Source organism: Canis aureus, chromosome 24 (assembly GCF_053574225.1).
Source record: "Canis aureus isolate CA01 chromosome 24, VMU_Caureus_v.1.0, whole genome shotgun sequence".
In the NCBI taxonomy this organism is placed as follows: Eukaryota; Metazoa; Chordata; class Mammalia; order Carnivora; family Canidae; genus Canis; species Canis aureus.
In genome coordinates, this window is record NC_135634.1 from 13,575,535 (window position 1) to 13,586,553 (window position 11,019).

The 11,019-nt window shown below is 44.3% G+C and overlaps 1 pseudogene; it reads right to left on the reverse strand.

Annotated features, from left to right (window-relative positions):
• Positions 1-292: 292 nt before the first annotated feature.
• LOC144296605 (large ribosomal subunit protein uL30 pseudogene) lies at positions 293-1,255 on the reverse strand (annotated as a pseudogene).
• Positions 1,256-11,019: the final 9,764 nt, after the last annotated feature.

Sequence of the window (11,019 nt, forward strand, 5' to 3'; positions counted from 1 at the left end):
TGAGTGGTGACAGTTCTTTACACATTCTGGGTTCAAGATCATTAATAGGTGATTTGCAAGTATTATCTCTGAGCCTATGGGATGTCTTTTTTCTCTCTGTGTCCTTTCTGATTGTATTTTAAGTTCTTTCCAAAATAAGGCCCTAGGAACTCCCAGATTCAAGTATACTTCTGGGCTTGGTCCACTGTTGTCTTGTATTCATGCTTGGGTATTCATTCACCAACATTAAACCCCGGGATAGAAAATGTGACAAAGCAGGATCTTCTACCATGACAGGAATCCTTTGCTGATTTCAGAGATGGCAGTAGCAGCCAATATGGAAAACACACTGGAACTTTCTCCTGGAACTGGGCTGTAATGGAAAGTGCCTTCCAGGGATGTCATCTTTTCCCTGACCCCTTCCCAGCAGCTTCTGAAGACATAGCAGAAAATAATCTTCTTTGAAGATACTGTATAACAATTCCAAAAAGCAGAACCACATGCTTCCAATGCATTGTGCTTTCAGGATATTTTGGGTTTGGTTCAGCTGCCGAATGAGCTGATTGATGCATTCAACTGGAGAACCAGGTGAGCCCACTGACTTGAAACCTACTCTATTCTCCTTAGCATGAGAGGCCACTGAGGAACGGAAAAAGTGTAAAAACACTGAGATTACCTACAATTTTTTCCCTGGAAAGGAAGTTTCATGAAGTTTTTTTAAACAAATGACACCAAACTTCCTCATGTGCTCCTCAATAACTGTTGTCTGTCATAGAGATGCTTTTATTCTTGACCTTGGCTAGTCTGCATTTCAAGATGAATTCTCAGACAGACTTCAAGTTTGGAAATCACAAGGTCAAATAGGATTCCACTATATGCGGCATTTTTATGGTCTGGAAGGTCACTTTCACAAAGACACCTCTGAAAATCTTCTTCAGGGGAAGCCTTGCAGTGGTCTCCTGCACCAGTAAACTCTAACCCCATTAATCTTTTGGATGCATAAAACGAAGGTCAAGGGATGTTTATCTGGCACTTCCAAGACATAAGGCTTCACTTTAGTTGTCTTAGGTGCATGCTGTCGTGTTGTTCCCTCCAGGAATCATGTAGGAACCAGTCCAGTCATTTAAAACTTGATCTCTTTTTCTTCTTTTCCAAAAGTGCCTCCTTTGTTTGAGAGGCTTTGAGGGCTTGATAAGCCTTCCTTTTTTTTTTTTTTTTTTCCTCTCAGATTTTCTGGAAACAAAGGGATCGTGTTTCTTTACTGTTGCTCCGTCATCCTTCCCTTTTTACTTTCTTTTTTTTTTTAATTTTTTAATTTATTTATGATAGTCACATCAGAGAGAGAGAGAGAGGCAGAGACACAGGCAGAGGGAGAAGCAAGCAGGCTCCATGCACCGGGAGCCCGACGTGGGATTCGATCCCGGGTCTCCAGGATCGCGCCCTGGGCCAAAGGCAGGCGCTAAACCGCTGCGCCACCCAGGGATCCCGCCTTTTTACTTTCTTAATGGCATTCTCTGAAGTATAAATATTTTTAATTTAATGAAGTCCAATTTCTTTTTTCTTTTATAGCTTTTGCTTTTGGTGTCATATTTAAGAAAACATTGCCAAACATGGGGTCATTAAGACTTACTCTTATGCTTTCTTGTGAGGGTTTTTATAGATTTAGTTTGTACATTTAGGTCTAGGATCTCTTTTTGAGTTAATTTTTGCATATGGTGTGAGGTAAGGGTCCAAGGTCATTCTTTTGTATGTGGATATCCAGTTGTTCTAGCACTATTTGTGAAAAAGACTATTCTTTCCCCAATGAAATGTCTTGATATCTTTGTCAAAAATAAACCGGCCATAAATATAAGAGCTTATTTCTGGACTCTCAATTATAATCCATTTATGTCTGTCCTTATGCCAGTAGAACATTGTCTTGCTAACCACAGCTTTAGAGTAAGTTTTGAAATCAGGAAGTATCCATCCTCCCAAGTTGGCTGTTCCTTTCATGATTATTTTGGCTACTTGGGCCCATATGAATTCTAGGATTGGTTTGTCAATTTCTGCGAGAAAAGCCAGCTGGGATTTTGAATGAGTAGAGCAATTTGGAGAATATTGCCATTTTCACAATATTAAGTCTCAACATCCTCGTTCTGACAGATTCACTGAATTATATCTATTTATCACTAGTCACCAGTTACCTCAAGGAAGGAGACAGAACACAAATCTAGTATTTTCCTTTCATCTAAATTCAGGTTACAACACTGAAAATGCTATAGAGACATCACTGGGTGAAGTAAACAGATTGTGCTTCGATTTTTAAAAGAAGTTGAGAGAGATTGTTTGAAAACCTTCAGCCTTTTAATCATATCCATCAGTTTTGGTTGTTGTTTTTTTGTTTTGGTTTGGTTTTTGGTGTTTTTGTTTTTTAGTTTCCATCTGTGCCTGTATGGTGCTAGTTGTTACAGAAAGCCTGTTTATAATGGATAGGCTCTGGCTGTCCTCAGTGGTTAAAAATCACTGGCACCCTGGTAGGACAATATTGAAGATGGAAATGTGACTGTCTGTTTAATTTTTTTTCTCCAGACACTGTGGTGTTTGTTACTCATCTGTTACAGGTCAATATTTGTAGCTCCCAGGAGAAAATTGCTTTTCCCTGAAAATGCATTGGCCCTGGACACAAATAGGCGGTCTGCTGGAGTGAGACAGAAAACTCCAATGGAGGTGAAGAGCATGAGTCCATCTCCCAATTGCACTTGAGTGATCATGGGGGTAGGTGCAGCTGGTGCACTGCAGAGGGAAAGACCATCTGCTCTCTCTGCACCCTAATGAAACATGACTCTGAGACACAAGAGGTGCAAATTTGGTTGAATTTGTAAACTACAGTTCCTAACCCCATTAGGAGGTGTTGATGTTTTTGTCTTGGACTTGCCAACGTCCACTCAATACAGGCACAGACCTTTCTTCTTCATGTCCTTCTTTCCCAAAAGTCAACAATGTTATTGTTCTTAGAATGGGAACTTCTTACCTAGGCTTTGCACTGGGAGCCGTTTGATCTTTTTATACCTTAGCAGGGTAGCTGATAGTGGTGATGCTTCCAGGAAGTCCCCCTGCGACTTACTCGGGTCCCTCAGAGGGCCTGTCAAGGAGGCAATGAGGTCGAGAATTAATCATGTGCTGGAAGCGGGTCTGCAGTCTTTGGTTGGAAGAGGCAGAGTCTTTCCGGGACCAGAGTCAGGACCTGTTTGAAAGCCATTCTTGATTGCACTCCAGGGTCTCAATCTGAGCTGAAGATTTGGGATCTAGCCATAAATAATCTCTTGAGAATTTTTAAATATTCTAATTATCACAACAACCAGATATGTTGTCAACATAGTGATTTATATGCCACCAGATGATTACTTTCTTTTCTTCTTTGAAAGCAGAATCTAAGGAAGAAGGGTTAGACTGGTTAGTGAAGGTTTGAGAGTCAGATGTTTGGGGTCTGGCTTTTTGTAAGTCACTTCAGTCCTCCCTGTACAGCTCAACTGCACCTTTAAAAGAGGAAGCACTGGCCCATTGAGGAAGTACTGATTCCCTAAAGAGTGCAGGGGTTGGGTGGGCCTCAGATGGGAAGAAGGATCGTTAGAAAAAAGGGAATAACTATGAAGTTTCACTAAAGTAGAAGTTTTCATTATTATTATTATTTTTTAGAAGTTTTCATTATTCCCTTCCAGTGGCTAACCAGTAACCTGACCATTGGTTGAATCAACCCCCCCCCTTTTTTTGAATCTGCACTTTTGTTTTCATAAAACCAAGAGCTATTTAGGGAGGATCAGATCATTGAATATACAGTAAGCATTTCCTAGGCACTGGGTTCCGTTCTAATTGCTGGGTAACAGTGGTGATAAGAGAGACAGCCACCACCCTCATGGGCTGACGATTGTCTAAGGTAGAGGAACGGTAAAGGTAGATATCTATGCAGAAGCTGCGAGAGGACAGACAGGGCTGGAAAAACATGGGCAGTGCTACAACGCTGCAGCCAGAGTGCTAAAGCTAGTAGGGAGTAGGGGCAGAACTCGTGTTCACTGAGATCCTCAAACAGGTGGCTCATGTAGAATATCTCACAAAATCCCCATGGAGGGAGGAGTCCTATCTTCCAAGTGCTCACGGGGAAAGTGAGGCTCCCAGAGACCAGGTTAACCACCAGCACTCCCCCGGCCCGCCACCCCCCCCCGCCCCCCCCCCGCCCCTGGCTTTGCTGAAGGTTACTGGATGATCTGGTTCAATTCTGGGTCATCTGATTCCAGATCCTGTGTTCTTTCCATTATGCTGCCTTCCAGAATCTTCCTCCAGTCCCTCATTTTACAAATGGTCTCCGAGAGAGCTTATGGGAAGCTGAAATCCAGAGACTTCCACGGTGCTGTGTGTTGAGAAGCCCTCTCTGTGTTTTCCTTTATCGCAGGAGTGAAGGAGGATGGGCTGCAAGGCAGCCAGCAGCAAGACCTTGTTCAAGGTCAGAGCCCCCAAGGAGAAAGTCCTCCAGCCTCACTGAAGACACACAGGGCCCCAGGGAGCTCCCGAACTTCTCTGATGGTGCCCGGTTGGCTCCCTCCTGCCGTCTCCCTGCCTGCCAGACAATGGCTCTCAGGCTCCCAGCTGTCCCCATCACACCCTGAGTGTCGGTGCTATTTTTAAACCCCTCTTTTCTGTTCCCTTTTAATCTGACAGGTGAAGAATTGCTGTCAGTTTCACACTGAATAACATTCATTATTCATTATCTGTGGTGAAAGACCTGATTTACTACCTGGGTTCTTCCTCCTAAACCACGCCAAGGAGGCCGTTTTAATACTGAGAGGGAACCGGTCCAGTTTTAGATCCACAGACATGTGACAATAAATGGAGGCTGGGCCTCTCTCTTTGGGGGAGGAGGGCAGAGGAGGGCCCTGAGTCATGCCCAAGGAAGAAACGGCTTTCAAGAATCTCTGAGGCTGTCACATCAGCAGCTGGGAATAATCCTCTGTGTCTGGAACGTGGTCACCAAATAAGGAGAATGACTTCACAGGATAATAAGAGTTATTCAATTTAGTGTGCAAAGTTCATTTGCTGGCTTATGCAGAAGAAAATCGCATCTCTAAGAGGCCTGTAAGCATGCGTATGTCTAATGGCACTCATTTGAGCAGCTGCCCCTTGCCCAACAGTAATGTGGCACAAATCCAGCCACCATCCAGCAAATGTGTGTAAGAGCTTCAGGAGTCCACTCGACCGGGGGGAGAAGCTGCCCCGTGGGGGCCTGCGATGTTCTGCGGCTGGCGTGGGCGGCCCTGATCGGGGCCCTTGCTGTAGCCATGTGGGGTGCTGATTAACTCCCCGCCCTCCTCTGCGGAGGGCGGATCTCTGGGCAGGTCTCCTTAGCACCCCAGCTCTCCTGTCTCCTGTCTGCGACTCAGGGCCACACAAACAAATGGCTGGCTTCGGCTCTCATCTGTCCCAGAGCCCAGGGACACTTGACTGGTGCTTTGTAAAGCAACTCTCACCTCAGAGTGTGCTCTCGCTTTCGGCTTCCCAGGCTTGATCTGACAGTACAGAAACAGATTTGAACTTCACACACTGTGCTTTCGTGCTTGCCAGCTGCAGAAATAGTGCGGGAGGGAAGGAGTTGGCAGGAGGAGGCCCAGTTCTTCCTCTGAAATCTGTGCTTGGGCTCGGCCCTCCTCCTGCTTTCCCCTTCTCTCCGAGCCCCCAACAGATGTCGCTGCTTCAGTCATGGCCTTGGTGAGTGCTGTGGACGCAGACACCTGTCACGGAACCCAGGGATGCTGCTCGCTGCTGGCTCAGACCAGGGAACAGTGGGAAGGGAGGGAGAGGTGCTGTCCCCTGTGAATGTCCTGGGGCGCTGAAGCAGATCAAGGGCCCGGGATCCCTGCGTAGAGCTGACCAGAGCAATGCGAACAGGCCAGCAGAGGGGCAGACCCCGGGCAAAGAGGCAAACTCTACAGACCACAGCTCGGCAAGTGGAACAAAACACAGCACATCCGTCCTTTAGGGTTTCGATGACCTAGAGAGGTGGGGTTGTCGCATGCGTGCCGTGGTGTGCCGCGGAAAGAGTTGCCTCACAAGCAGAGGCAGCAAAATGATTTGGAAATTGTCGTGATTTTTCATGTGGGTTGTGTATTTCCAGAAGATAAAAATGAGTTGTTTGTGCCCTCGCTATAAAATGCTAATCTAATTGTTTTCATTTCTGACAGCAGATATAAAATCCAAATATTAATAAATACCTGTTCGTTAAATCGGTGGTCTGGTCTAAAAATGCAGCCCCCAAGGTCTTGTTTGCTGGTTGCTGTATACTTGTGTATAAACATCTGCTGTGGGAGGAACGCAGTTTAGGGGAGCCGTACTTCTGTATTTTCTCTTGTGGTCTGGATGCCCAGCTTTCTCTACCGTTAGCACTATTACAGTGTAAGGCCCCCTGGGCTGCTCTCTCCTGCGGCCATCAAGCAGCCTGCAAGAAAGGGCGATAGGACATTCTGAGCCCTACTTGTGCCTCCTGCTACCTCATAGGCCGCCTCACTCCATGGATATTGCCTGTTGTACTCCTAGGGCTCATATCCAGGAATAGGTGAGTACTGGGCACTTGCTCATTTGACTGTAGGAATAAAAGATAACATTTACAGAATTCTTGTCATCTGTTAGTGCCTTTATTAATTCCATTAATTCTCAACATTATGAAGCAGCTGTAGTTATCACCCCCACTTTTACGACAAGGAAAATGAAACTTTGAGAAGCCAGATGACTTGTCCAAGAGCACACAGAGAGGGGGGAGCTGGGATTTGAGCCAAAGCTTTATGACTCCAAAGACCCACCCTCCCCAGATCATCACAGCATCCTGGGTTTCTGGAGTGGATGGAGAGGAGAAGAGGGAACCTCCTTCATGGGTATATAGGTGAGATGCTCATGAGCCTGAGATCCCTGCCTTGGCCATAATCTCCTTTGAGGAAAGTGGCCATGGGTGGCTTTCCCCCATCGTGTCATGGCATGCACCATGTGTCAATCAAAAGGAGTTCTTCTACCACGACTGCAACTGATTGGGCCACCAAGCTCTGTGAGACTAGAACAGTGCCTCTTAACCATTGGTGAAGCTCCAGTACTTAGCACGTAGTAGGCGCTCAATAAATACTTGTTGAGTGAATGAATAAATGAAAGGACGGATCTGAAATTGGTGCCCAACCTATGGCAGCCACATTTGAGGTATAAAAACATGAGATCTCCAAGGTGGACCAACACAAAATTTTACTAACTAATGGTCCACATTGGATGGTGGCAAATGGATGGCATGAGATCCTTGGAAAGTATGGAAGTCAGGTGTATTCTGAGGGGGGGTGTCCTCTCCACAAAGCCTATTGGATGTCCCAGTCTGGAGAGTGCAGGGACCCAGAGGGACAGCACAGCGCAGGGGCCAATGTCCTCTGCCACTCATGTTTCTGGTATCTTTCATAGAACCTCCAGCATTAAAGGTGATTAGAGAACCTCACTTTCTCAGAATATTAACAAGCATCTGCAGGACTTGCCCGGTCAGTCAGAGAGAATCGATCCGTTCTAGGTCAGCCAAATCTTCCCACAGAAGGGCATGGGGAAGGCAGGGGCTGGTCTCTTTCCACTTCCTTCTTCCCTCTAGTTGCTCAAGAGAATTCAGTACCCCAATAGCTGCATGTGTGTGTGCACGTGTGCACATGCATGTGTAGCAGGGGAGGGGAATGACTGCCCATTCTTTGCTTCCCAGGGACACGGGACTGTGGCAAAACAGTGGTGGCATCTTTGGAAATGAAAAGAAGGTGGGACATTATGTCCTCAAACACCTGGCCATCCCTCTGTCTGTGGGAAATATTCTCACACACAGCAGAGAGCACGTCCCCATGTTTATGTTACATGGGGCCATGTGCTCCCACAGTCTTGAGCTGTGGGAACCCACTGAAGGAGGAGGAAACACAGCTATAAAGGAAAACAAAAAGGTTAGTAAACATGAGTCAAGCTAACACACAATTTGTGAGCTCCTTAGACGTGCTCTGGACTAATGATTTTCTTTTCAGCTTTCATCAGGGTTGTCAAATTCCCATCAGTGCTAGTCTTGGGTAATTTGGTTTTGTATTTTAGAATACTATGTACTGTCTGTGATCAACACCCTGGACTTCCCACTGTTATTGATCTCCTGGGCCTGATTCAGTCAGCAAGTGGGCAGGGATCACTAGGTAATTTTCCAGCCTATTCCTGAGCCTCTAGGCTATTACTTTCTGTTGTTGTTGCTGCTGTTACAAGTACTGGCTCATGATCTGGAACAAAAATAAAGCCTCATCCTGCAGGCATCACTTCTTACAATGGCCAGAGCTGCTTCTATCAAGGATAAACCTTAATGGTGCTTCCCATGGGTGCCTAGCCTGCAAAGCCCACTGGCATCCTGCCTCTTGGTTTTGCTTAGAGGAGTAACTGGGGTATCATGACACCACAGGCTAGACATTCAGCCCCTTCTTAGAGAACAGGCATATTGCATCAAGAATGTGGTTGGGATGATGCATCCTAATTAAAGGCTGAAGAAATCATTTTGTGTTGTGACTGCAGCATTAGCTGCCAATGCAATAACTAGCTTGTGCACACTCTCATTCTGTTTTTCAAATGTCGAAAAATATAAGCGTAAAAGTGTGGTAGTGCCTATAGTTGGGAAGGAGAGGGGTTTCATCTCAGGACTGGCTCTGAGGATTAGTTGTGGCTGCCTGGAGGGCTTGTCAGGCCGAGTCCAGGCTCTGTTGGCAAGAACTCGAGATTGATTAATCATGTCTGCCATCAAAGCAGGCATGGGGACAGTGGGGTTACTGTGCAAGATTTTGTCAACGTGGTTTATAATGTGGATTTACAAGGTTTATAATGTGGATGTATAATGTGGATTTATAAGGTTTATAATGCGGATTTATAATCTGTAATGCCCCTGTAATGGCAATGACCAACTGTCTCTCCTCATCTTTTTCATAAAAATATTCCAAAGATTCTTCTCATTAGATGAAACTGAATCCTTACTCACTAATTATGCCTGCAAAATGAAAAGCAGCTGGAGAAAAGACCAAGGAAACATGGCTATATCTGAGATGGTCTGAAATTTCTCAGTGGAGCCATGCTGGTCATTCAAAGGCCTGGTTACAGGGAAGAACGCAAGCTTTGTATTTGAATCCTGATCCACCACTAGCTGAGTGACCTTGAGCAAGTTACTTTACCTCTCTGAGTTTGTTTCTCCATCCCTAACGTGGAAACAATTTCTACCATCCTGAATGGATGTAAACATTGGGGAATTATGTTGACTCCTGTAGGAATGATAAAAGGTAGACATGGTTGAGGAATGGGGAGCTCTGGCTCCTAGAGCATTCTAGTAATTCATCTCAACACTATAACTGAATAATCACTTTTCCCTCAGATCCTTGAGTGGCATGATGGGAAAAGCCATGGGATGAAAATCAGAAGACCTGAGCACACATTCTAGCTTAGCTACTTCCTAACTGGGAGATCCTCGCTGAGCTTCAGGGTCTCCTTCAGTGAAACAACGAATGCTACCATTCCCACCGTTAGGATGATCTCGACCATATAATCCCTATGAAAGTGCCTGTTGTATAGTAGTTGCTCAAAAACTATATATCAAATCTTTAATTTTAAAAAACTTTTATTTGAGACTACACAGTTTTTTAAGAACAGTTTCAGATTTACAAAAAAACAAAACAAAACAAAAACAAAAACAAAAACAAAAACTTGAGGAAATAGTACAGAGAGTTCCCATATTCCCAGCCCATGGTTTTCCCTATTATTAACATCTTACACTGGTCTGGGGCATCTGTTCAACTTAATAGATCAATATGGACACATTATTATTAACTAGTGTTCATGATACACTCAGATTTCCTTAGTTTTTTACCTAATGACCCTTTTCTATTTTGGAATCACACATTATGTTTGGTTGGCATGTCTCCTTAGACTCCTCTTTGTCGTGACAGTTTCTCAGATTTTTACTTGCTTTCAGTGACCTTTATAGTTTTGGAGTATTGATCAGTATTTTGTAAGATGTCTGTCTATTAGAATTTGTCTGATTTTTCGCATGATTAGAATGGGGTTATGGCTTTGGGGATGAAGACCATAGAGGTAAGAGGCATTCTCATCACACTATAGCAGGGACACATCCATGATTTATCACTGTTCATACTGACCTTGATCACCTGGCTGAGGGAGTATTTGTCAAGAGTTCTCTACTGCAAAGTTACTCTTCCTCCCATTCCATATGGTATTCTTTGGAAGGAATTCACTATGCAAAATTCACACTTGAGGAAAGTTATGTTCCAGCTCCTTGAGGGTGGAGTATCTATATGAACTATTTAGAATTCTCCTACAAGAGAGATTCATCTCTTCTCTCCATCTATTTATTTTCCAATCATTTATTTATATTAACACAAACTCATGAATATTTATTTTGTACTTCAAGTCATAATCCAACACTATTTTATTTTTTTGCCCAAACCATTCCAGCTTTGGCCACTGAGAACTATTTCTGTTGGCTTCTGTGTGCCCTGACATACTACCATCAGTATACATTTTTTTAAAACACTTCCTTGCTTTCTGACACTACAAGATGTCTTTTAACTGTTTATTTTGAAATAATCATAGGCTCAGGGAAAATTACAAAGAATTGTACCAGGAAGTTCCACGCACCTTTTCTCTAGTCTTCCCCAAAGTTGACAATTTGCACAATAAGACAAAAACCAGGAAGTTGCCATTTGTACAATCCACAGAGTTGTTTCAGACTTCTCTAGTTACACGCGCACTTGTGTGTGTGCCTGTGTGTCTGTGTACATGTGTAGTCTTATGCAATTCGATGACATGTGTAGCTTAATAGAACTACCACCACACTCAAGATAAGGGGCTATTGAATCACCACATGGCTCCCTTTATATTGTCCTCCCCCAACCAACTCTAACCTCTGGCACCAGTAATCTGTTCTCCACTTCTGTAGTGTTTTTGTTTCAAGAATATTATATAAATGAATCACACAAT